The sequence below is a fragment of the Hypanus sabinus genome, chromosome 30 (assembly GCF_030144855.1).
Source record: "Hypanus sabinus isolate sHypSab1 chromosome 30, sHypSab1.hap1, whole genome shotgun sequence".
Classification (NCBI taxonomy): domain Eukaryota; kingdom Metazoa; phylum Chordata; class Chondrichthyes; order Myliobatiformes; family Dasyatidae; genus Hypanus; species Hypanus sabinus.
Window position 1 is genome coordinate 21,948,274 of NC_082735.1, and position 25,818 is coordinate 21,974,091.

The 25,818-nt window shown below is 38.4% G+C and overlaps 1 protein-coding gene across 6 annotated transcripts in view; it reads right to left on the reverse strand.

The window, feature by feature from the left end:
• zmym4.1 (zinc finger MYM-type containing 4, tandem duplicate 1) overlaps positions 1-25,818 on the reverse strand; it is a 233,179-nt gene that overhangs the window by 135,262 nt on the left and 72,099 nt on the right. The gene's annotated exons all lie outside the window — the stretch shown is intronic.

Genomic DNA, 25,818 nt, shown 5'->3' on the forward strand with positions numbered 1-25,818 from the left:
GCAACATGAGATATACATAGCCTACTCAGTAAAAATATCATACGGGACCAATACAAAATTAGACATCAACTTTCAAAATTAATCTTCAAAACACATCTCTTACTTCCATCCACAGCTCAAGCATGGCAGACTTTTACGTCCAAATCCTATTACTTTGGACAATAACGTCCATTTTAATTAGTTTCATGTTTTAGGGATAAGCAATCAATCACAAAAACATGCACAATTACACAATAATCTAGAGGCATAAGAAATCATGAAAGGTATGAAATTCCAATAAAAATTGCAAAATTTCAAATTATATGCAAAAATAGAAATGTACAATATTAAGCTCACTACTGTTTATCTTTTATATCCATCTCAGAGCCAAATCATTTTGCAGCCAGCAAATTATTTCAGAAATACAGTCATTGATATAATGCAAAAAAATGACAGCCAATTAGTACAGTGAGCTCTCACAAAAAAGTGATAATTGCTTTTCATAATATTGTCTAAGGAATAAACATTGAAGATATTAGAGATGAACCCTGCTTCATTCATAGAATATTTTGTATTCACTTCACTTTAATATTAAGCCCAAAGAAATCTACTGCAAGAGTATCAACTGGGATCCCAGAATTTTTGGAGTAAGATGCAAATCACTTGACGTTCAAAGTGAAGGAAAATTGAATCCACCTGTGTAACACCATTTTAAAACATCTTAAAATTATATTGTTCATAAGCAGCACAAAAATCTCTTTCTACTGTTAAACGATATTTTAACTGCTCTGTATTGGAAGCACACACAATTTTACTTTTTGATGTCATACACTTACTTTTGAGTACAATTTTAAAGAGAGGATAACAAAAGCTCAGATTAACACTTTCTTTTCAAAAAATAGAAACAAGTGTTTCTACAAATACCATCCTGTCTCAACAACAAAATTAAAGCCAACTAAGCATCAATATGGATTTTCCTGTTGAGAGACCTCTTGATGAACCAGAAGTAAAACACATTCTCCAAGAAGGTATCCAGACTGCGAAGGTGCCATATCCCAGTAAACGCAAAAAACAGCATTGCAGCAGAGGTTCTTTCATTATCTGATCTGCTTTTGCTTTTCCTTTATTCTGGTCTTTCATTTTTAATTAGAGACAGAGCAGCTTAAGAGCACAAGATCAGATGGACCCAGTGATATCAGCCTCCAGCAGACAGCTGACTGATGTTTACCATGAACACAAATAATATCTACTTGGAGAAATATTAGAAACAGAAATGAAAATTTTCCATTAAATATCAATCCTCCTAATGAGGGTAGCCATTTTCTTAATATATAATGTTATAGAATTTTTCAGAGAACTTAGGAACTGCTTTTACATAGTAGAATGAAGCTTAATTACCATTCAAACCCATATACATCCAAGCTTTAGGATTGAAAGGGCAATTGAAAAAAAGCAATACTATAATAATACAAAGTTATGGTGCGAAATAGTGTCCAATTTATGTGAGTGAGGCCCTCCGTTGGTTGGGGTTGACCAAAAATGTTGCATCCTAGCCAGTATGCAAGCTAGGGCAGTACAATATGGAGACCTTCCCCTTTCCATGCAGCTGATGAATCCAAAGCAACGGCAGAGAACGATACAACTTGACACCAAATGCGTTGTAGAAATTGCCAGTCAGCATTGAATTCAATGTCGGACTGCCTTAGGGACTCCAGCTCCAGACTTTTCCTTGGGCTTTACTCCCAAAGACTTCCCCATTAGTGGGTGTATAGCCACAAAGCAGCGTAAATTCAAGATCAGAGCTTTTCTTCTCCAAAATGAGCTGACCAAAGTGACTAGTCTTAAGGCATCCGTAACCTGCTTTTGCCCCTACTCCTGTCAGTAGAAACTGCTCTGCAGGGCATAGTAGCTAAGAACCACATGAAGGCCAATAGCTGGACTTGATTGTCAGAGGTTATTTGAGACATATGTCATTGGGAGCATTTAATAGGGAGTGAAGTTTATCCCCACTACCTCTACCGACTATAATAACGTTGAAGCAATCAAAACTATCCATAAGCTTCAGGATCTTGACCTCAATACGTCCTCGTGCAATCAGAATCTTGGTTTTCTCATTTGCGCACCCCAGTCAGTTCAAATTGCAACATCTCCAACATAACCTCCATCAGCACATGTGCACCACAAGGCTATGTGTTTAGCCCCCTACTTGACTCAATTTACACTTATGAATGTGCAGCTAAGCATCACAGCCTGGTATGGAAACTTCAATGCCCTTGAATGGAAAATCTTTCAAAAAGTAGTAGATATGGCCTGGTCCATCATGGGTAAAGCTCTCCCCATCGTTGAGCACATCTACATGGAATGCTAACACAGGAAAGCAGTATCGATAAAGGATCCCCCACCACCCAGGTCATGCTCTCTTCTTGCTGCTGCATCAGGAAAACTGTACAGGAGCCTCAGGACTCACACTACCAGGTTCAGGATTACTACCATTCAACCATCAGGCTCTTGAACGAATTGTGATAAGTTCACTCACCCCATCACTGTACTGTTCCCACAACCTGTGGACTCACTTTAAAGTGTTACGAATTCCCGTAACTGGATCACTTACCAGCAAAGATAGAGAGGTCCACTGAAGTCTGATGGTACTATTTTTAAAAGTATTTATTGAAAAAGGGAACAAAAATAAGATTAATGCAAACATACAGATAATATACATCGTCAATACTAAATCTAAGCGCAGGTATAATAATAATCAATAAGAAATAACTCTATCGTTGTCTAGGGGTTAATGTATTGTCCGATGGAAGGTAACAGTCACTATCAGTTCGTCCAAGCTGCAGCGATGTTGGGTTTAAAAATGATGCGGTTTAAACTTGCCCCAGGTCTTTTAAGATGCCAATCCACTGAGTCAGGGGAGCGGGCTTCCCCGTTGTTAGCTAAAAGCTGTTTTCGGTGGTTCTAGCCACCGAATCGAACACACGTGGCTTCCTTCTGATGACTTCCTGCCGTTACGTGGTCGCTTAACGTTTCTTCTGGTGCATCTGAAGGGGTTGTTCCCCAGACCCTTTTTTATACTTCCTCACGGGGTCTCCGATGTCAATCAGGTTGGGATGATGCAATCCCTCAACCAGCCCACTCTGGTCATCCCCTGAGGGGCTTCAATGAATAGTACAGTACTCAATACACAACTTGGTCTTCCAGAACATGTCCCGTAGCTTTACATCACCGGGAAAACGAGCCAGCCTGCATGTCTCTTTTCCCCTTTCCTGGGCCCCTTGACCCAACCCAACAGCGATCTGGCGATTCTCACAAAGGAGGGGGCTACGGACGTAACAAAAGGAACTCTTCATCTCATATTCTTGATACTTGTAGCCTTTTTTTCCTTTTGTATAGTTAGCTGTCCGTTGCACATTGGATGTTCGTCCACCCTGTTAGGTATAGTCTTTCATTGATTCTATTAATATTCTTGGATTTACTGTGTACACCCATAAGAAAACGAATCTCAGGGTTATATAAGGTGACATATATTACTTTGATAATAGTTACTTTAAACTTAAAAGGAACCCCAATTTATGTATATGCAAAATAATGCAGCAATTACAGTGCCTATAAAAAATATTCCCCCCCCCCCGAAAGTTTTCTTGTTTTATTGGTTTACAACACTGAATCACAATGGATTTAATTTGTCTTTTTTGACACTGATCAACAGAAAAGACTCTTGTGTCAAAGCGACACTAATTTCTACAAATTGGTCTTAGTGTATTACAATTATTAAACACAAAATAACTGAATGCATAATTACTCATCCCCTTCAAGTCAATATTTAGATGTACCTTTGGCAGCAATTGTAGCCTTGAGTCTGTCTGGCTATGTCTCTTAATCAGCTTTGCACATCTGGAGACGGCATCCTTTCCCCATTCATCATTCCAAAACTGCTCAGGCTCGGTCAAAGATTGCACAGGGATCATGAGAGAACAGCCCTTTTCAAATCCAACCACAGATTCTCAATTGGACTGAGGTCTGGACTCTGATCTGGCCACTCCAGGACATTAACTTTGTTGTTTTTAAGTCATTCTTGTGGAGCTTTGGCTTTATGCTCACGGTCATTGTCTTGCTGGAAAACAAATCTTCTCCCAAGTTGCAGTTCTTTCAGATGGCACAAGGTTTTCCTCCAGGATCTCCCTGTATTTTGCTGCATTCATTTTACCTTCTACTTTCATGAGCCTTCCAGGGCCAACTGCAATGAAGTATCCCCACAGCATGATGCAACCACCACCATGCTTCACAGCAAGGAATGGTGTGTATTTGACGATGTACATAGAGTTTAGACTGATAGCCAAAAAGCTCAATTCTGGTTTCATAGACCATAGAATCTTCTTCCAGATGACTTCAGATTCTCCCAAATGCCTTCTAGTTTTCTCTTTGTCACTCTCCCATGAAGCTGCAACTGGGGAAGCACCTGGGCAACAGTTGTTGTATGCTCAGTCTCTTCCATCTCAGCCAATGAAGCTTGTAACTCCTCCAGAGTTGACATAGGTCCCTTGGTAGCCTCCCTCACCTGTCCCCTTTTTGCACAGTGACTCAGCTTTAGGCAGATTATAACTGTGCCATATACTTTCCATTCCTTGATGATTGACTTAACTGTACTCCAATTCAGTGATTTGGAAATTTTCTTATATCTATCTTCTGACTCGTGCTTTTCAATAAACTTTTTGTGGAGTTGCTCGGAGTGTTCTTTTGTCTTCATGGTGTCATTTTTGCCAGGATACTTACTCACCAGCAGTTAGACCTTCCAGATACAGGTGTATTTTTACGACAATCAATTGAAACACCCTGACTGCACACAGGTGATCTCCATTTAACTAATGATGTGACTTCTAAAACCAATTGGCTGCACCATGATAATATGCTGTGTCATACTAAAGGAGGTGAATACTAATACAATTAATTATTTTGTTTTATATTTGTAATTAATTTAGATAATTTTGGAGAGATTGGTTTTCACTTTGACACTAAAGTGTCTTTCTCTGTTGTGCAGTATCAATAAAATCCAAATTAAATCCACTGCGATTCAATGTTGTAAAACGTGAAAACTTCCGGGGAGTGGGGGGGGGGGGGGAGAGTGAATATTTTTATAGTGTTATGAATGTACCACAGCTCTGAGGGGCCGAAGGGGCGGGAGCAGCCCCTTCCTTCCGGAGAATCGCAAGATCACTATTAATTCGGGTCTCGGACCCAGGAAATGAGAGATAATGCAATGGTTTTGACCACTGTTCTTAGAGACACCTGTGTGAATTGCAACTCCCTGCTACGTGCCAGCTACCAGGGACATGGACACCCTCAGGCAATGTGGGGGTGGGGATTGTATCACCCTACTTTAATGGACATCTACAACTCTGCAAGTCAAGATAAAAGGGGACTGCAGGAGGCGGTACCCCAGCGACGCACCAGAAGGACACACCATCGCTCAGCGCTCCTGTGCTAGCGGGAAGCCATTTAAAGCCACGTGCGTCCCATTCTCCTTTGCCTAGGGAGGGGGTGGCTGATAACACCGAAAAGGACTTCGAACTAACAACGGGGAACCAACGTTCCCGATTTAATGGATTTGCTTCATAAACGACTGGGCAAGTTTCTTTTTTCACAAGTCTCTCTTTCTAACAAGTGAAACCCAGTGGTCCCCAAAAGGCTGAAGCCTGCAGACTTCTGACTGACTTTTATATTTCCATCCGACTCAGTATTATCCCCTAGACAAACGATAGAACTATTACTTATTGATGATTATTACTATACCCATGCTTTAGATGGAGCATTGACGACGTATATTATCTGAATGTTTGCATTAACCTTACTTTTGTGTCCCTTTATAAAATAAAGACTTTTAAAAATAGTACCATCAGACTTCAACGGACCTCTCTATCTTTGCTGGTAAGTGATCCAGTTATGGAATACGTAACAATGGGCACTATGTATTAAAACCATAGATCAGCATTACAATTATATAAATCACATTCCAACTGCAGTTATTTCAAGTTGTAGTCCCATCATATGGTCAATGTAATTATTTCTTCCAGACAAAAATCAGTCTTCCAGTTCCCATTTATCCGGTATGTAACTACTGTTAAAATGTAGATTTTGAGGATAAATATAGTTTGATTTTATGTGAACATTTTATTTGTAAAAGCTATAAATATTTGAAATAATACCAGCCCAATGACAAAATGCTTTAACAATATTTAAACTTGCAACTCAATTTCAGTGTTGCTAAAACATGAGATGAACTGATAATAGTTTCCAGCAAATACTTTTTGACTCTGCTTTTAAACCAAACACATTACAATTCTCTTAATTATAATTACTTGCATTCATTATACTTCTTACAAAACATAAAACTTTTTTTTAACTTCTGACAAGGTAAAAAGTACACCTGCTTAATTACTTCAGGCATGATATTTTTATATCTTGTAAGGACCTAAATTATAACCCACATTATTGAACTTTCAAACGACTCAAGATCAAGCTTAGAAAGAGTGGAGTACTCCAAACTAAATTTAACCTTCTGTCCACTCAACCTGTCGAACGCCAATTCTCGAAAGCAAGAGTCGCTTTTACATTCATGGGGATAAGTCTGGTAAATTCCTAGCCAATCAGCTGAGGCGTTCCAAAGCCAAACAACATATTACAAAGATCCGGAAGGAGAACAGAGACTTTACATCGGATCATTTAGAAATTAATGACGCATTTAAAAATTTTTATTCTCAGCTTTATTCCTCTGAATCTCTGAATGACAATATCTCTGTTGATCAATTTTTACAGAATCTGAATATCTCCTCACTTTCATCTGATTTCAAAGCCAAACTCAATGCGCCTATGTCATTAGAAGAAATATCTACTGCAATTTCTGCACTGCCCTCAGGGAAATCTCCTGGACCTGATGAGTTCCCTGTAGAATTTTATAAATCATTCTCTTCACTTCTTTCTCCTCAGTTACTTTCAGTATTATCTGACTCATTTAATTACAGCAAATTGCCACCCTCTTTCAGTGAGGCATCTATTATTCTTCTTTTAAAAAAGGGCAAAGACCCAACAGAGTGTTCCTCGTATAGGCCGATCTCTCTGCTCAGTGTTGATGTAAAGATCTTAGCTAAAGTTCTGGCTCATAGATTAGAAACCGTCATTCCCTCCATTATCTCTGATGACCAAACAGGCTTTATTAAAAACCGTTTCCCTTTTTTTAAACATTCGCGTTTATTTAATATCTTATACTCACCTCCAAATGGGATTCCTGAATGTGTTATTTCCCTCGATGTGGAGAAAGCATTTGATCGTATAGAGTGGAACTACCTTTTTGCAGTTTTAGAAAAATTTGACCTTGGCCAAAGTTTCATCTCTTGGATCCAACTGCTATACCTGTGTCCTACTGCCTCTGTTTTAACCAATTTTTAGAAATCCCAAGTATTTAATCTCAAACGTGGCACCCGCCAGGGATGCCCCTTAAGTCCCTTTCTCTTTGATTTGGCTATGGAACCTCTGGCGATAGCATTTCGAAACTGCCCTGAATTGACTGGGATTTGGAGAAGGGGTGTTGAGCATAAAGTTTCTCTCTATGCTGATGACTTATTACTCTTTCTCTCAAATCCGTCTACATCCTTACCCCTAATGTTTTCACTCCTTGACCAGTTTAGCCAGATCTCTGGCTATAAACTTAATTTACATAAGAGTGAACTTCTCCCAATTAATAAAGAAGCACAAGAACTAACATTTCATGATCTCCCTTTTAAAGTAGTCCATAATCAATTTACTTATCTTGGAATTACAGTCACAAGGAAGTTTAAAGATCTCTTTCGTTAAAACTTTGCCAATCTTTCATATGCTATAAAACAGAGTCTGGTACAATGGTCACCTCTATCTATGTCTTTGGTAGGTCGTGTTAATGTTGTTAAAATGTATGTTCTCCCCAAATTTTTATACCTTTTTCAATCTATCCCAATTTTTATTCCTAAATCTTTTTTTGATTCCTTAGACTCTATAATTTTGTCATATCTGTGGCAGAATAAGCGCATTAGAATTAATAAAATCCATCTCCAAAAATCTAAAAAAAGAGGGTGGCATGGCTTTACCTAACTTTTGTTTATATTATTGGGCAGCTAATATACGTTGTGCTACCTTCTGGTCTTTCTTCCATGGCCAACCCGAGTGCCCTAACTGGGTGGCGATGGAGCTGAGCTCCACTAAAGAATTATCTATCTCTGCAGTTCTTGGCTCTGCACTCCCTAGTAGTCTGCCCAGATCAATAGCTAATCCTCTTGTTAGACACACTTTGCGTATATGGGTTCAGATCAGGAAATGCTATGGTTTCCAGGGGTTTTCCGTTTCCAGCCCTGTTGCTCATAATCACCTTTTTTTACCTACTACATACGATTCAGCATTCCAGGTTTGGTATAGGAAGGGCATTAGACATTTTGAAGATCTTTTCATTGATAATCGCTTCGCTTCTTTTCAGCAGCTCTCTGTTAAGTTCAATCTGCCCAATGCTCATTTTTTCAGATATCTCCAAATCCGACACTTTAATGCTCCTTTAATTCCTAACTTTCCTGAAATGCCTGCAAAAAATGCTATGGACCTATTTCTTTCCATGAATCCATTAGGTAAAGGCTTAATATCAATCATCCGAGATAAACTAGCAGCCTTACGATGGGCCCCCATGGATAAAATCAAAATGGCCTGGGAGCAGGATTTAAATATCTCCTTATCTGAGGAGAGCTGGGATTCAGTTCTCAAATCGGTTAACTCAACCTCTCTTTGTGCTCGCCACTGCCTTTTACAGTTTAAGATTGTTCATAGAGCCCATATGTCTAAATCTAAATTATCTCGATTCTACCCTAGCGTTAGTCTGCTCTGTGATAAATGCAAGAGGGGCGTGGCCTCTCTCATCCATATGTACTGGTTCTGTCCTAGCTTGGAGAAATTCTGGAAAGATGTCTTCACTACGTTATCGTGTATTCTGAATCAGCACCTAGAACCAAACCCCTTAATTGCTCTGTTCGGTTTTTGGGGCGAGACAGATTTATGTCTGGGTCCCACCAAATGCCGAATATTATCCTTTGCCTCTCTCCTGGCTAGACGCTTGATCCTCCTCAGATGGAGTTGCCCCGCCCACTCATGCTCAATGGCTTAACGACATCATGGCCTGTTTGGACCTCAAAAAAATTCATTATTCAGTTCTCAATTCGGATCTAAAGTTCCATAAGGTCTGGGGACCTTTTATTGAGTACTTTCATAACCTTCCTCTTGACTAGGGTTTTTTTTTTCTTTTCCGTCCCTTGCTTTCAGCTCCTTTTTTATTCTGGTAGAAGGCATTATTATCCTCTGTTGCTGAGTGTATTCACAGTCTGGGAGTTTGGCTGTCCTGACTTATACTCTCTATATTGTGTTGTGGTTGGTCTGGAGTTGCTATTGTTTTTTCTTGTGTTGTGGGGCTTGGGGAGGACACTAAGCTTACTTGTCTTTAATTTAGGTGCTTTTTTTTTGCTTAATTCTCTTCCTTTGTAGCATATTGTTATTGTATGCTTAATTTTGCACTGTTTTAATGTTCCTCATTGGGATTTGGGGTTTTTAATTTGTAAAATGTTTTGGAAAACTAATTTTAAAAAATTTAAAAAAGAAAGAAAGAGTGGAGTAAAAAATATTTCCCATGTAAACAATGTCCAACTGGTACCATTCATTGAGCTATAATCTCAGTGCCTTTTATGCTCACTTTGACCAACATGGAGGAACCTACATGAGCTCTCACAGCCCTCAACAACCCTCTGATTACACACTGAGGTCGACGTGAGAGCTTCAGAGTGAACCCACAGAAAGCATCTGGCCCAGATGGTGTACCTGGCTGAATACTGAAGACCTATGCTAAGCAACTGGCTGGAGTGTTTACTGACATCAACCTCTCGCTTCAGCAGTTTGAGGTACCCCTCTACTTCCAGCAGACTTCAAACATACTGATGCCCAAAAAGAATGCGGTAACCTGCCTCAAAGACAATCATCCAGTAGCTCTTTCATCCATTGTGAAGTTTTTTTGAGAGTTTGGTCATCAAATACTGCCTGAGGAGTAACCCAGATATGCTCAATTGCCTACCATTACAACAGATCAATAGCAGCTGCTATTTCATTGGCCCTTCACTCTGAAACTCTGGAACATCAGGACAATGAAGAAGCATACATCAGGATACTCTTCATTGACTATAATTCAGCATTCAATATTACCAGCTGCTCAAAACTAAACACTAAGCTCCAAGACCTCCGCCTCGATACCTCCCTGTGTAATGGGATCCTCGATTTCCTGTCTTCTAGATCCCAGTCAGTACAGATTGGCAACAACTAAAAGGATCTGAACAGCCGCCAATCTGTTCACAGGAGCACGAGAAGAGGTGATGCACACAGCTCAGTGAGTGTGCATTAAAAAGCAGCACTTCTTGGGGGGGGGGGGGGGGGGGGGGTTCGGTTTTCGAACAGCAGCCAATTAGAGATCAGGATTCATCAGCAAGGGCAAATAAAGATAAGGCAGGGGCAAGCAGAGCAGTCTTTTGTTGGGAGTGGGCACAGTTAAGAGTGGGAATTTGAGGCCTTAGCTCTTCAAGGCTTCAGCAAGGACAAGTTTGAGTGAGAGAAAAATCTGCAGGTAGATTTTCTTTAAGTTTATTTATTGCTTCTTTCTTCATAATTGTGGTTAGAGCATTTTGGATACCACACAGGGAAGCTGAGTGCTCCTCTTGTGAGATGTGGGAAAGTCACGGCAACCTCCAGTGTCCCCGATGACTTCATCCAATTGAAGTGCATCAAGCTGCAGCTTCTAACACTTCGCATTCAGGAGTTCGAGCTGGAACAGGTCAACCCCTGGATCATTCAGGAGGCTGAGGGGTGATCAAGTCCTCAGCATTCTTAAGTGAGAGCGTGAACAGCCAGAGGTCCATGTGGGTATCAATGAAACAGACAGGAAGAGTGATGAGGCTCTGTAAAGTGAGTTCAGGGAGTTAGGTACTAAGTTAAAGGGCAAGACCTCCAGGTTCTGATCTCAGGATTGCTACCCGTGCCACATGCTACTGAGGCCAAAAATAGGAATAATTTACAGTTTAGCATATGGCGAATGAGTTGGTTTAGGAGCGAGGGTTTCAGATTTTTGGATCATTGTGCTCTCTCCCAGGGAAGGTGGAACCTGTACAGAAAAGATGGTTTACACTTCAACTGGAAGGGGACCAATATCCTAGTGGGAAGGTTTGCTAGTACTGCACAGGGTGGAGTTTAAACCAGAGTTGCAGGGGATAGGATCAGAATGCCAGAACAGATAGTAGAGTGGTTGCAGAAAGAGATGTTAAGACCTCAGACAAAATCAGGAATCAAAAATTGAGCATGGTGCAACTAATGTCTGAGTTGGGTACATTTCAATGTAAGAAGTATTACAGGAAAGACAGATTAGCTCAGGGCATGGATCAACATGCGGAATTAAGATATTGCAGCCATTAGTGAGACTTGGTTGCAGGAGGGACAGGACTGGCAGTTCAGTATTCTGGGGTTCCATTATTTTAGACATAACAGAGCAGAAGGGATTAAAAGGTGAGGGGTAGCTTTACTGGTCAGGGAAAAATGTCACTGCAGTGCTCAGTCATAACAGACTGGAGAACTCATCCAATAAGGCTTTATTGAGGACTGAGAAAGGTATGACCATGCTAATGGGGCTATGTTATAGACCACTCAACAGTACGTGGGATTGAGAGGAACACATTTTTAGAAAGATCGCTGACTTTTGCAAGAAACATATGGTTGTAATTAGTAGGTGATTTCCACATGTTGACTGGGATTCCCAAACTGTAAAGTGACTAGGTGACTAGAGATTGTCAAATGTGTTCTGAAAAATTTCCATAATCAGTATAAAGAAGTCCCAATTCTAATTCAGATCCTAATTTGGAGTAAAGCCAATTTTTATGGTGTCAGAAAGGATCCGGCAAATGTGGGTTCAGACAGGCTGTTTCCTGGCAAAGTTGTACTTGGTAAGTGGGAGACCTTCAAAAGTGAAATTCTGAGAATACAAATCTTGGATGTGCCTGTTGGAATAAAAGGGAACGATAGTATGCTTAGAGAACCTTGGCTTTCAAGAGATATTGAGGCTCTGGTTAATAAAACAAAAGGAGGTGCATAGCAGGTATAGGCAGGAACGAATAAATGAGATACTTGAGAACAAGAAACGCAAGAAAAAACTAGATAAGGAAATCGGGGGGGGGGGGGGGGGAACTAAAAGTAGGCATGAAATTGCTCTCACAGACTTAGGAAGGATAATCCTAAGAGATTCTACAGGTATGTTAAGAACAAAAGACTTACAAGAAAAAAAATTGGTCCTCTTGAAGATCATAAAGTTAAACCTTACGTGGAGCCAAAAGAGATGGGAGAGATCTTAAATGGATTTTTTGCATCTGTATTTACTCAAAGGAGGGACACAGAGTCTGTGGAAGTGAGGCAAAGCAGCAGTGAAGTTGTTCACTTCACCCTATACAGATTACAGAGGAGGAGATATTTGCTGTATTGATACAAATTAGGGTTGACAAATCCCCTCGGCTTAACAAGGTGTTCCCTCAGACCATCCGGGAGGCAAGTACAGAAATTGCAGGAACCCAAGCAGAGATATTTAAATCATCCTAAGTGACAAATGAGGTACCACAGGATTGGAGGACAGCTATTGCTCTGACATTTAAGAAATTCTCTAAGAATAAACAGTAAATTATAGGCCTGTGAGCCTGGCATCAGTAGTGGGAAAGTCATTGGAAGGCTTTCTCAGAGACCAGAATATCATATAGACAGGGACTAATTAAGGATAGTCAGCACGGCTCAGTGCATGGTAGGTCGCATCTAGCCAATCTTATAGATATTTCCGAGGAAGCTAAAGGGAAGTTGATGAAAGCAGAGCAGAGGATTTTATTTACATGGACTTCAGCAAGGCTTTTGACAAGGTTCCACATGGGAGGTTGGTCAAGAAAGTTCAGTCACTTGGCTTTCAAGATGAGGTAATAAACTGGATTAGAGATCAGCTTTCCAGAAGAAGTAGCAGTAGCTGGTTGCCTCTGTGACTGGAGGTCTGTGATATGCTTTTTCCAACAAATACATGTAATATTAGAAACAAGAGAAAACCTGCAGATGCTGGAAATCCAAGCAACACTCACAAAATGCAGTGTCCTGCAGGAGGGTCTCGGCCTGAAATGCCAACTGTACTCTTTTGCATAGATGCTGCCTGGTCTGCTGAGTTGCTCCAGCATTTTGTGTATGTTGCATGTAATATTGGATCAATTTTCTCAATAAATGAACGAACAACTGAACAAGTGTAATTTTTTTGTGCTATTTATTTACTTTGGGTTCTCTTTATCTAGTCTTAGGACTTACATTGAGATCTGATAACATTTTAGGTCATTTTAGATATTTATGTAGAAGACTGTATAGAAACTTGTAAGTTCTTTGATAACAATTTTACTTTCACCTTTGAACAAATAAAAGCATTATAAAATCCCACTAAAAAGGTGCAAAAATATTCTAATGTAATCTATATAAGTATAACTAGCCAAAAACAGTAACATTGCCAAAAGAGGAAATATAATGAGATGCAATTTAAGGCTTTGAGGTTTAAGAGGACAGATGAGGATTACAGAAATACAAGAATACACAAGCAAATGAAATTTGATATGCACGAAGAGAAAACAGGACCATTCCCGTTACTTGCCCTAAAAATTCGTCAAGTCCATGCTTGATCTATCTTGGACCTAATCCCTTTTCTGCGCCACTTACTCACTGCCCTCAATTTCCTGTTCTACCTCCTTTTTAAATATCTTCAGTGATCCAGCCCCTGAAGTAGAGAATTCCTGTAAGACACCACCCTCAGCATCAAGAAATTCTTACATACTTCTATTTTAAATAACTTGCACTATCCTTTTACTATTCCCCCTTATTTGAGACTTGCCACCAGACATTCGGCGTGTCATTTTCCCTTTAAGAACTTAATAGTTTTTAACAAGACTGCCTGTCATTCATCCAAGTACAGGTTTCCCCCAATAACTGAAGGTAGGGCATTCCTATGAAACCATTTGTAAGCAGAAATATTGTAAAGCGAAGAAGCAGTTACCATTAATTTATATCGGAAAATGTTTTCAGAGTTCCCAGACCCAAAAAAAATAACCTACCAAATCATACCAAATAACACATAAAACCTAAAATAACACTAACATATAATAAAAGCAGGAATGATATGATAAATATACAGCCTATATAAAGCAGAAATATTGTATGTACGGTGTAGTTTCACTTATCAAGATTGGGAAGACAGCGAGCCAAAATCGATTTGGAGGAAAAAAATCGGCACGTACACACCTATGCACGTACATGCAGGCACACACAACTACCCACACAAGGCTTCACAGTCATGGTAGTCTTTCTGGGGTAAATGCACGTATAAAGCGGGCATCTCTTTCTTGTAAAAGCAAAAATCCTCTTCGGTTAGCAAAAATAGGTACTAATGTAGGTCCTTTGTAACAGCGAGCTGTCATAAAGCGAACGTTTGAAAATCAGGGGGCCACCTGTATAGATCGAACTTATTCAACTGTTCAAGTTAGGATAACCCGACTAAACAACCTTTGGCCTGCTTCCAGTGCTAAGCACCTCCTCTCTTAAGTAAAATGAACTATTACACAAAGTACTTGGAATTAGGGGTTCATCAATACTTTAAACAAATACAACAAAACTTATCAATTTTTAAACTCTTAACCCTTAGTAATAAAGATCAATCCAACATCCTCATTAATTACTACATACTTCTTCATGCTATCTTTGCTTCAGGCACAAGGACACCTATATTCCATTTATCTGTAGTCTCTCTCAATTTTGATTCCTCTCTCTGAAATGCATGATCTCGTACTTACACACATTAAGCTCAATTTCCCAAGTTTTCTCTCACTCACTCAACCTATCTATATTTAGCCTCAGAATAAAAATATCTTGACCATGGTATGCCTTCTGACTTACTTTCATTAATATACATCAAAAATAGTTGATGATCAAGAAATAATCATTGAGAAGAGTGGAGTTCCAATAATTACATCTTACCAGTGCTAAAACTTCTCTTTATTCTGCCTTAAAAAGGTGCATCACAGCTCAGATATTGCCAATAATTAACCAAAGGGAATGGGATATTTATCAGCGATAATTGGCAGAGTTAGCAGCACATTATAAACATTTTAAGGGATGATACAAAGGTAAACTTTGAGCAAGATAAAATGCAGATTTGGGTAAAAGAAACATTGTTTTGAATGATATGACAATGTGCTTCCAGAGCCAACAAGGGCATTAACAAGCCTTTTGACATCATTTGTCAACAAACTGATGTTCCTGAGATAGAATCATAAAATTAAGTAATGCTTGGAATGGGACATTCAATACAACATCAAACAGTTCAAATTGATGCACCGGGGTCAGGCCCAGAGCATAGAGGCAATTGAACCCGATGTTTCGACAAAGATTCAGTCACTGGCCCAGATTGAAAAGGTGAGGAAGTCAGGGCCCAAGGCAAGGGACAGACCATCTCAGCTCTGCATTGAACAACAGGATTCTTCTTTCAGGGTCATTTCAGAATGGTATTTGCTTGCAGTTATTGTTTGCATGACGTGCTCTTTTTTCTGCACACTGGGTGTTCAACAGTCTTTTTTATTTTTTATGGGTTCAATGTATTTATTTCCTCTTTGTACATCAGGTGTTCAACAGTCTTTTTTTTTAGATGGGCTCTTTTGGATTTATTTTGTGGCTGTCTGTCAGGAGACGAATCTCAAGGTTGTATAATGTATACACCATCATCATCAGGTACCATGCCCAGTTTCAGCTTTGACTGCCATGGCCCACACACTCTTGTTCCCGGGCAAGTGAATCAATTCATTGGTATTCATTTCCAGTTCTCTGGCTGTCTCCATCTTCATTTGTCTTTGCCTTCCTCTTGCTTTGTTCCCTTCAATCTTTCCCAATAATTACCATGCATTCTAACTCTTCTTTCCTAATCACATGTCAAATGAAGCTCACGTTGCCTTTTCATGATCTCATGCATTATTTCTCTTTTTGTGCTTGCTCTGTTCATGACATCCTTGTTAGATATTCGTTTCACCCACGATATTTGTTGCATCCTCCTCAAAAACCGCATCTCTGCTGCGTCAATTCGCTTCCTCATGTTATTGGATATTGTCCAACATTCTGAACCATATAACATAACTGGATAAACGTAACATTTCAGTGGTCTGAGGTGGGCTGTCATGCCTAGGTTAGTGTTGGTCAGTATACTCTTCATTCTCATAAAGGTGTCTTTTGCCATCCCTATTCATGTTGCACCTGCCATCTGATGTCACACAGCTTCCTAAGTAACAAAAGTTTTGTACTTTTTTTAAATTTTTTTAACTGAATTTTCAAATAGGTTACAAAAAGAAAAAAGATTATCAACCCTTCCCCTCTCCCCCCAAACATATCCCTATAGAAAAAAAAAGAGAAGAAAAAAGAAAGAAAGAAAGAATGCCTGGATATCAGAAGATTCCCCACATGCTCCATGGAGTTCATAATAGCTTTAGTATATATATTTATTTCTTTCCCCAGATAACCAATAATTTTATCTTCGGAGCACCTATATACTTAATCCTATCTTTTGTAAATAAGGGTGCCAAATTTACAGAAATATTTCATATTTATCTCTTAAATTATTATAAGTAATTTTTTCAAGTGGAATGCAGATAAAAATTTCATTCTTCCAACGATCTATACTTAAGTATGAATCCGATTTCCAAGTAACTGCAATAGCCTTTTTGGCTACTGCCAATGCAATTTTTAGGAATTATTTCTGATATTTATTCAATTTGGATTTTGATTTTATCCCTTCAATATCGCCCAGTAAAAATAATGTTGGATTATGTGAAAGTTGTATTCCAATAATTTGTTCCAGTAAAACTCTTAAATTTGTCCAAAAAGGTTGAATTTTAAAACAAGACCAAGTAGAGTGTAAAAAAGTACCAATTTCTTGATTACATCGAAAACATTGATCAGATAAACTTGAGGTTAATCTATTTATTTTTTGTGGTGTAATATATAATTGATGTAAAAAGTTATATTGTACTAATCATAGTCAACATTTATTGTATTTGTAATACTGTAATGACAATCTTGACCAACTTGTTTCATCAATTTTAATATTCAAATCAGTTTCCCATTTTTGTCTTGACTTAAGAACTCCTTGTTTAATTGCCTGTTTTTGAATCAAATTATACATACCAGAAATATTTTTTTAATTTTTCCTTTATGAATTTAAGTTTCTATTTCATTAGTTTCTAATCTCCTTTAGTAAGGGGTAGAATTTCACTTTTATCCCAATTTATTTTGGACCCTTATATTTTCCCATATTTCATTAGGTTTCGGCAATAACATTGTTTGACCCAGTTTATCTCTTAAATAAGCCCTTAATTGGAAATAACAGAAAAGAGTGTTATTTGATATTTTATATTTATTCTTTAACTGGTCAAATGACATTAATATACCTCCTTCAAAACAGTCTCCTGTATATCTAATCCCTTTATGAAACCAGTTATATAAAAGTTGATTATCCATTGTAAAAGGGATAAGTTTATTTTGAATTAAAAGTCTCTTTGCTAATAAAATTTCTTTATCTCATCATCAACATTTATCTTATTCCATAAATCAATCAAATGTTTTAGCATAGGAGATTCTTTCCTTTCCCGTATCCATTTAGATTCCCATTTATATATAAAATCTTCTAGTATATTTTCTCCTATTTTATCTAATTCTATTCTAATTCATGCCAGTTTATCTTCATCAAAAAAAGATACTCTTGAATTTTTTTCAACAATGGCAAATAATTTAGTTTATATACATTCTTTATATCATTATCAACTCTTATTCCTAAATACTTTATACCATTTATCGGCCATCTAAATTGAGTTATTAATCGACATTGACTATAATCTCCTTTAGTAAGGGGTAGAATTTCACTTTTATCCCAATTTATTTTGTACCCTTATATTTTCCCATATTCTTCCAATCTAGAAGATAATTTACACAACAAATGCAATGGGTGAGTTAGATAAATCAGAACATCATCAGCAATAAGTTAATCTTATATTCCTCCTGATTAACTCTGAAACCCATAATATCTGAGTCAATTCTAGTTAATTCAGCTAATGGTTCTATCACCAACACAAATAAAGCAGGTGATAATGGACAACCTTGTCTAGTTGACCTTGTTAACTGAAATGATGTTGAAATTTTGCCATTTGTCACCACTTTAGCTTTGGGGTTAGTATTTAAAGTTTTAATCCATTTTATAAAAGATACTCCTAATCCACATTTTTCCAATACCTTAAATAAAAAATCCCATTCCAATCTATCAAATGCTTTCTCTGCATCCAAAGCAACTGCCACACTCATTTCTTCCCTCTTTTGTGCCAAATGAATTATGCTAAGTAACCGAGTTACATTATCTGCCAATTGTATTTTTAATAAATCCTGTTTGGTCCATGTGTATTAGATAAATCTTTGCTATTATTTTATAGACCGTGTTCAACAAAGAAATAGGTCTATATGATGTTGGCTTTAAAAGATCTGTCTTTTTTTTGGCAATACTATTAAAATAGCTGTCGAAAAAGATTCTGGAAGTTCTTTCTGCTTGGTGTATTAGCTCCATAAAAGAAGGAATTAATAAATCTTTAAACTTTTTCTAAAATTCAGGTGGAAAACCATCTTCTCCTGGAGATTTATTACTCTGAAGTGATCCTAGAGCTTCTTCGGCCTCTTTTAATGTAAAAGGCACATCTAATCCCTTCTGTTCTTCCGAATTCAATTTTGGGAGAGTTATTTGTGATAAAAACCTTTCTCAAAATATCATTTTGTGATTCTGATTGATACAGTTCAGAATAAAAAATTTTTAAAGTTTCATTTCTAAAGGTTTATAAGTAATTTTATTTACACTTGTTCTAATTGCATTCATCGTTTTGGAAGACTGGTCTGTTTTTAACTGCCAAGCAAGAATCTTGTGTGATCTTTCACCTAGTTCATAATATCTCTGTTTAGTTCTCATAATTGCTTTTTCTGTTCGGTATGTCTGAAGTGTATTATGTTGTAGCTTGTTATAACAAGTTGTCTTTGTTTTTCTTCTGTCATATATCCTTGAGATTCTTTTTCTAATTTTATAATCTCTTTTTCCAATTGATCTATTTCTACCATATATTCCTTCTCAATTTGAGAAGTATAACTTATTATCTGGTCTCTCAAATATGCCTTCATTGCTTCCCATAATATAAATTTATCATCAACTGAATGTGAGTTTGTATCTAAAAAAAAACAATGTTTTTTTCATAAAATCACAAAAATCTTGACGTTTTAATAATGTTGAATTAAGTCTCCATCTGTAAATCGATTCCTCCTTATCCATCATTATCATTGTCATTATTAAGGGGAATGATCTGACAATATTCTTGCTTTATATTCCATACTTTTCACTCTGTCTTGAATATTCGCTGAAAAAATCTATCCTTGAATAAGTTTTATGTCTATTTGAATAAAATGAATAATCTTTTTCTCTTGGGTTAATTCTTCTCCATATATCAATCAAATTTAAATCTTTCATCAATGATAAAGTTAATTTTGCTACTTTTGGTTTTGCAACAACCTTTGTTGACCTATCTAAAACTGGGTCTAGACAAAAGTTAAAGTCTCCACCTATTAATATTTTATCGTGTGCGTCAGCCAAATTCAAAAAAGCCTCTTGTATAAATTTTACTTGGTTTTCATTTGGAGCATGTAAGTTCTGTACTTGTTTTATGTCTTCCCTGTTTATTCTCAGCCTGCAGATAGGATTCTCCTTCTTTTTGAATATCACCATACATTGTCTTTTTGCAATTGATAGATAGACCCATTTTTGCACTTTCTTCAACAATTATATCAATTAAGTTTTGTAGTTCTTCCTACGTACTTACAATTAGCACAGCGTCATCCGCATATCTGAAATTATTGATGTTTTCACTGCTAACTTTGATTCCCAAGATGTCTTTTTTTTTGTAATATTGTTTCACTGTACACATTAAACAAGTCAGGGGAGAAAACACATCCTTGTCTAATGCCTCTCTTGATTTCTGTAAACTGACTCACATCTCCAACTATTCTTACAGCAGCAGTTTGTTCCCAGTACAGATTTCTGATTAGATAACGGTCTTGAGAATCTAGATCTACAGTTTCCTGTAATAATTCAAATAACTTATTGTGCTTCACTTTATCAAATGCTTTTGTGTAGTCAATAAAACAAATCTGTTTGCACTTGAATAGCTCATTCTGATAGTATCCTTAACATCAATATTGCATTTCTTGTACCTTTGTCTTTCACAAAACCACATTGTTCTTTACCTATTTCAGCTTGCATCTTACTTTTAGCTCTTGTCATCAAAATTCTTATAAGTGTATTATACATACTTTGATAATAAATGTACCAGATGTCCCCCCCTTTACAAAGGTAGAGCGTTCAAATAAAACCTTTAAGCCAAAATGGCGTAAAGCGAAGAACCATTAATTCATATGGGAAAATTTTTCGTAAAAGTGAAAATCCTCTTTGTAATGTGAAAACGGGTTACTAATGTAGGGCTTTTGTAAAAGCGAAGTGGTGTAAAGCGAACATTTGTAACGCAGGGGACACCTGTACTTTGAACTTTGAAACAGGACACAGATTGCAAATGGGTAGTTTAAACCTGCAACAAAGGCTGATGACTATTTGAAGATTGTCATTTAGTTAAGAACGATGGAAAAGGCTAATGACATAGTAGCAGGACTGAGAAAGGTACCAGAGAGATGCATTTGGTGTAGGTGGACTTGCTACTTAGACTTTCAATGATATTCCCAAAGAAGGCAAGTGCAGGAGCTATGTATCTTTTCTCTATCTGTATTATATTGAGTCGTGCACTTATTATGGTCACAAAACTGGGGGCATGGCAAAAGCAAAGGGAATGTTACGTATTTGTTCAGGGTAGTTTGGGGCTGGGGTCCAACTGATGTCATATCTTTTGTTGAAACAATTAAGTATGCTTAATTTGTGATTAATTACTCTTCAGTTTCAGCACTTCCAGATTGCACATTTGCAAGTTGCTCATAAAAGTTTGAATACATCTCTTCGACCTTGTGGAACATTATTACTGGAGTGATCGGAGGGTGCATCATACAAGTATAACGATATGTGGGGTTCGCCAGCAGCGGCATTGGTTTGTTAGAATAGCTGCTACATCCTGTCAACAAAAAATTTTGACAGTTGTACCAAACGGACACCAGCATTCAGAGGTGTCTACGAAATTAGAAACACCTTAGGCTGGAGAGGCTATGGCAAGTAACAAGATTTTGTTGATTCATGCTGTGTCTTGGTTTGGAACACATCTTGGAATGGTCATTAAGAGTTCACCACTTGGGTCTGTTGAAGTGCTGAAATATTTTGATTGGCAACATCAGAAGTGTTTGCTGTTATTTTGTCTGGTTTGTGCACTTGGAAAACAACACGAATCAAGAGACCTTGAAGTCAGAATCAGATTTAATATCACCAGCATATCATGAGATTTATTAACTTTACAGCAGCAGTATTCTTGTATTTGCATTTATGTTTTTTTTTACATCCAAGGGAGTAAAACTCTTTCATGTTGTGTCTCCGTCTCAATGCACAAGCAATGAAGAGGGGAAATGTGGGAGGATATTGCCCAAACGCCAAGTTTGTATACATAATTGTTTTGTATGCATGTACAGTCAGATATGCAATCAGATTAATGTGTATTGATAAATCTGATAGCCTGGTAAAAGAAGCTGTCCCAGAGCCTGTTGGCCATAGCCTCCATGCTGTGGTACTGTTTGCCAGATAAAGGGTGGTTGGGGTGACTGGAGTCCCTGATGATCCTCCTGGCCCTTTTCACACACCTGCTGCTATAAATGTCCTGAATCAAGGAAAGTTCACATCCACAGAAGCACTGGGCTGTCTGCACCACTGTCTGCAGTGCCCTCGATTGAGGGTAGTACAGTTCCCATACCAGGCGATGACACAGCCAATCAGGGTGTTCTTGAAAGTGCCCCTGCAGTAAGTCCTGAGGATTTGGGGACTCATACCAAACGATTTCAGCCATGTGAGGTGAAAGAGGCGCTGTTGTGCTTTTATCACCAGACAGGCAGTATATACAGTCCAGGATCTTTGGTGATGTGTATACCAGTACAATGAAAAACATAAAAATGTAGGAAAAGTAAACTGAGTACATTAAGTATATATCTATTAAATAGTTAAATGAAAATAAGTAGTGCAAAATAATAGAAATAAAAAAAGTAGCGAGGTCATGTTCACGGGTTCAATGTCCATTCAGAAATCGGATAGCAGAGGGAAAGAAGTAGTTCCTGAATTGCTGAGTGTGTGCTTTCAGGCTTCTGTACCTCATTCCCAACAGTAACAGTGTGCACAGGGCATGTCCTGGGTGGAGGGATCCTTAATGATGGAAGTAGCCTTCCTAAGGCATCACCCCTTGAATATGTCTCAGATACAACAGAGGCTGGTACTCATGATGGAGCTAATTTTACAAGTTTCTACAACTTATTTTAATCTTGTGAAGTGCCCCCCCCCCCCACCCCATATCAGCCGGTGATGCAGCCAGTCAGAATGCTCTCCATGATACATATGTAGAAGTTTGAGTGCTTTAGCTGACAAACCAAATCTCCTCAAACTACTAATATAACCGCTGCCTTGCCTTCTTTTTATCTACATCAATATGTTGTGTCCAGTTTAGGTCCTCAGAGATACTGACACCTAAGAACTTTAAATTACTCATTCTCTCCACTTCTGATCCCTATATGACGATTGGTTTGTGTTCCCTCGTCTTACCCTTCCTGAAGTCCACAATCAGTTTTTTGGGCTTGCTGATGTCGGGTACAAGGTTGTGGCTGCGACACCATTCAACTAAATAGAATACCTCGCTCCTCTAAGACAATTTAATGGGAAAGCTTTGGTGACTAGAATTGACAATATTCAGAAGGACTACAATAATTTTGTTAAGATTAATGATTTAATGGCTATAATTATAAGTTTCCTTGTACCTGAAGAGCAAGATGTCTCACAAGTGCCGTTTCATTTGGATGATTTTTTTTAAAAACCTTCCTAAAGTTGTTGCTTAGCAACATAACCTGCAGTTGACATTAATGCCCATCTCAAAGCAAGATAAACAAACCAAAAGCGATGCAAATATTGATACACTTATTAATACAATTACAGGCAGAACAATGGTTGAAACTTGCTGTTGAAGGTCAAATTGCTGAAGGAAATGAAAATATTTATAAAGCCACAGGGCATGCTTTGACTACATATAAAGCTGATGATTTTCAGGATGACATACACCCTGAAGACAGAGAGTCTAACCTGCCATGCCACAGGTTCTTTTGCTAGCAGAGCACCCCATGCGCCTGATACCTCCTTAGCTCACATTAGAATGGAGGCTGATTTGGCCAAGTTACGCACAAAGGCAACACATATTGAGGTATAAGCAGTCAGAAGACAAAGGGGAACAGAGGGAAGAACAGCTTTGGATAGAAAAGGAGCAGATACAAAGAAAGATGGAGAAGCTATAGGAAGAAATTGTAACCAAGATGGCCAAAACGGAAGTACTGTGGGTGCTAAACTTGCTCCAGCAGGACAGCTCTATGCCATGAGTTCCCATGTTGACACAGCACAGAGAAAATCCAGCATATTCAATGTGGATACATTTGTTCCTCAAATGTCCATGAGCCACATGTTGGGACCACAAGGGGTAGTTCAGGGTATTCACTCTCAGTCTGCACCAAGGAGCCACCCTGAATCTATGCCTTATCCAAGAGCACCAGGTGATTCTAAGAACATTAATTTACAGTATGGTGACACTCATGTCTCAGATGAGAGAAGTCTAAATAGTGTACTGGAGGTTATAAAGACGTGATGGGAAATAGCAAGCTTAGTGACACAACTAGAATACATTGCATCTCTGTCTAAAAGAGGTTCAAATCTTCAATGGCAATCCATTGCAGTATCATTTATTTATGAGGACTTTGAAGAATATAACTGAAGACAAGACTGACAATTAAGGCAATTGTCTCTATTTTCTTGAACAGTTCATTGGAGGTAACCCTACAGAGCTTGTCAAAAGTTGCTAACAAGCCAGCCCAGAGCAAGGATATCTAAAGGCCAAAATTTTACTGCAGGAACATTCTGGTGACAAGCAGAAAATTGCTGCGGCCTACATGGAAAAGGCTCTTTCTTGGCCAATTATTAAATCAGAAGACTTAGAAGCTCTTCAAGACATTGGCCTCTTTTTCTTAGAGGCCAATGTCACTGAAGTGCAGGACCTGCGTGAGTTGGCCATGCATATTAATATGATGAATGCCATAAAGAAATTGCCCCACAAACTTCGGGAAAACTCAACCATAAGGCTACTCACAACCATAGGTTACTTCCACTGATATTGTTGACTTTATTGAATAACAAGTAAAGACTGCTACACACCAAGTGTTTGGGAATATATGGGATATAACACCACCAGCTGTAAGCAAAGGTGTGAACAAAACTAAGCCACAAGTTCATTCTAAGACCAAAGGAAGCAGCTTCTGTGGAAAATAAAGGTAACACTAAGCCCGGAACTGGAAAAAAAAGGTACAGATTCAAAACAAGCCATGTAAGAATCAAAACACATAGCAAGTAACACCCTCGTACCTAATGACCTTATGGAAGCTGGTGATCATGATTGTAACCTTCCTATAATTCCAGTTCAAGTGAAGTCTAAGAAGGATAACAAGATAGTGGTTACTTATGCTTTCCTAGATCAAGTAGTACATCAGTGTTCTGCACAGTGAGCTTCATGAACAAGCTCAACCTGATGGGAAAAGGAACATACATTCTCTAAAGCACCATGGGCAAAGAAAAGGTTGTGAGTAGCTACATAGTTTCAGAATTGGAAGTGGGTAGCTAGATAGATTAAACTATGGTGAACTGCTTATCATCTATATGTAGGAAAGTATGCTCCTCATTAGAAGGATCTTCACAAAAGGTCTCACCTGAAGCATATAACTTTGCCAGGAATTGAGTCTGAAATCGAACTGCTAATAAGGGCGAATGTGCCTAAGATAATGAATCCATTTCATGTGATTTGCAGTGTTAATGATGGACCCTATGCAATCAGAACAATGTTGGGTTGGACTGTTAATGGGCCAGGGAAAGAAGAGCTTGGTGGTGGAAGAGACTATGGTTGGTTGGAGCTGACAACTAACAGGATTTCAGCTTTGAACCTGGAATAGTTTTGGCAGCAGCTATTCAAGACAGGTCTCCCTGAATGTAGTATGTAATCAAGAACAAGAGTGTAAGTAAAGCTGTCATAGCAGCCATGCTGGAGCAGACTCAGACTGGATCGGTAAAGGAACTAATGTACAGCCAATTAAAATGCCAAGCCAGATTAAAAAGAGTAAGGCGTCGAGTTTGAAGGCAGAGTTCAAATTGATATTCAGCTCACATCTGTGTGTCAGCCAAGATCTCCCACCTGAGACCATCCTATCTGTTTCGGTTCGACCCGTCTCCCTGTTGCCACCAGGTGGGTGGTGCAGGCATCTTGGGTCCACAATGCCAGGTTGAGGAGCAGTTGCTGGCCATCGGGTTCCTGGACTGGCTTCACTCGCCTCAACACTGAATGGATTGTTCAGCTGTGGCTTGCAGCACAGGGCTCCTGGACTGACTTAATGTGCTTCAGCGCT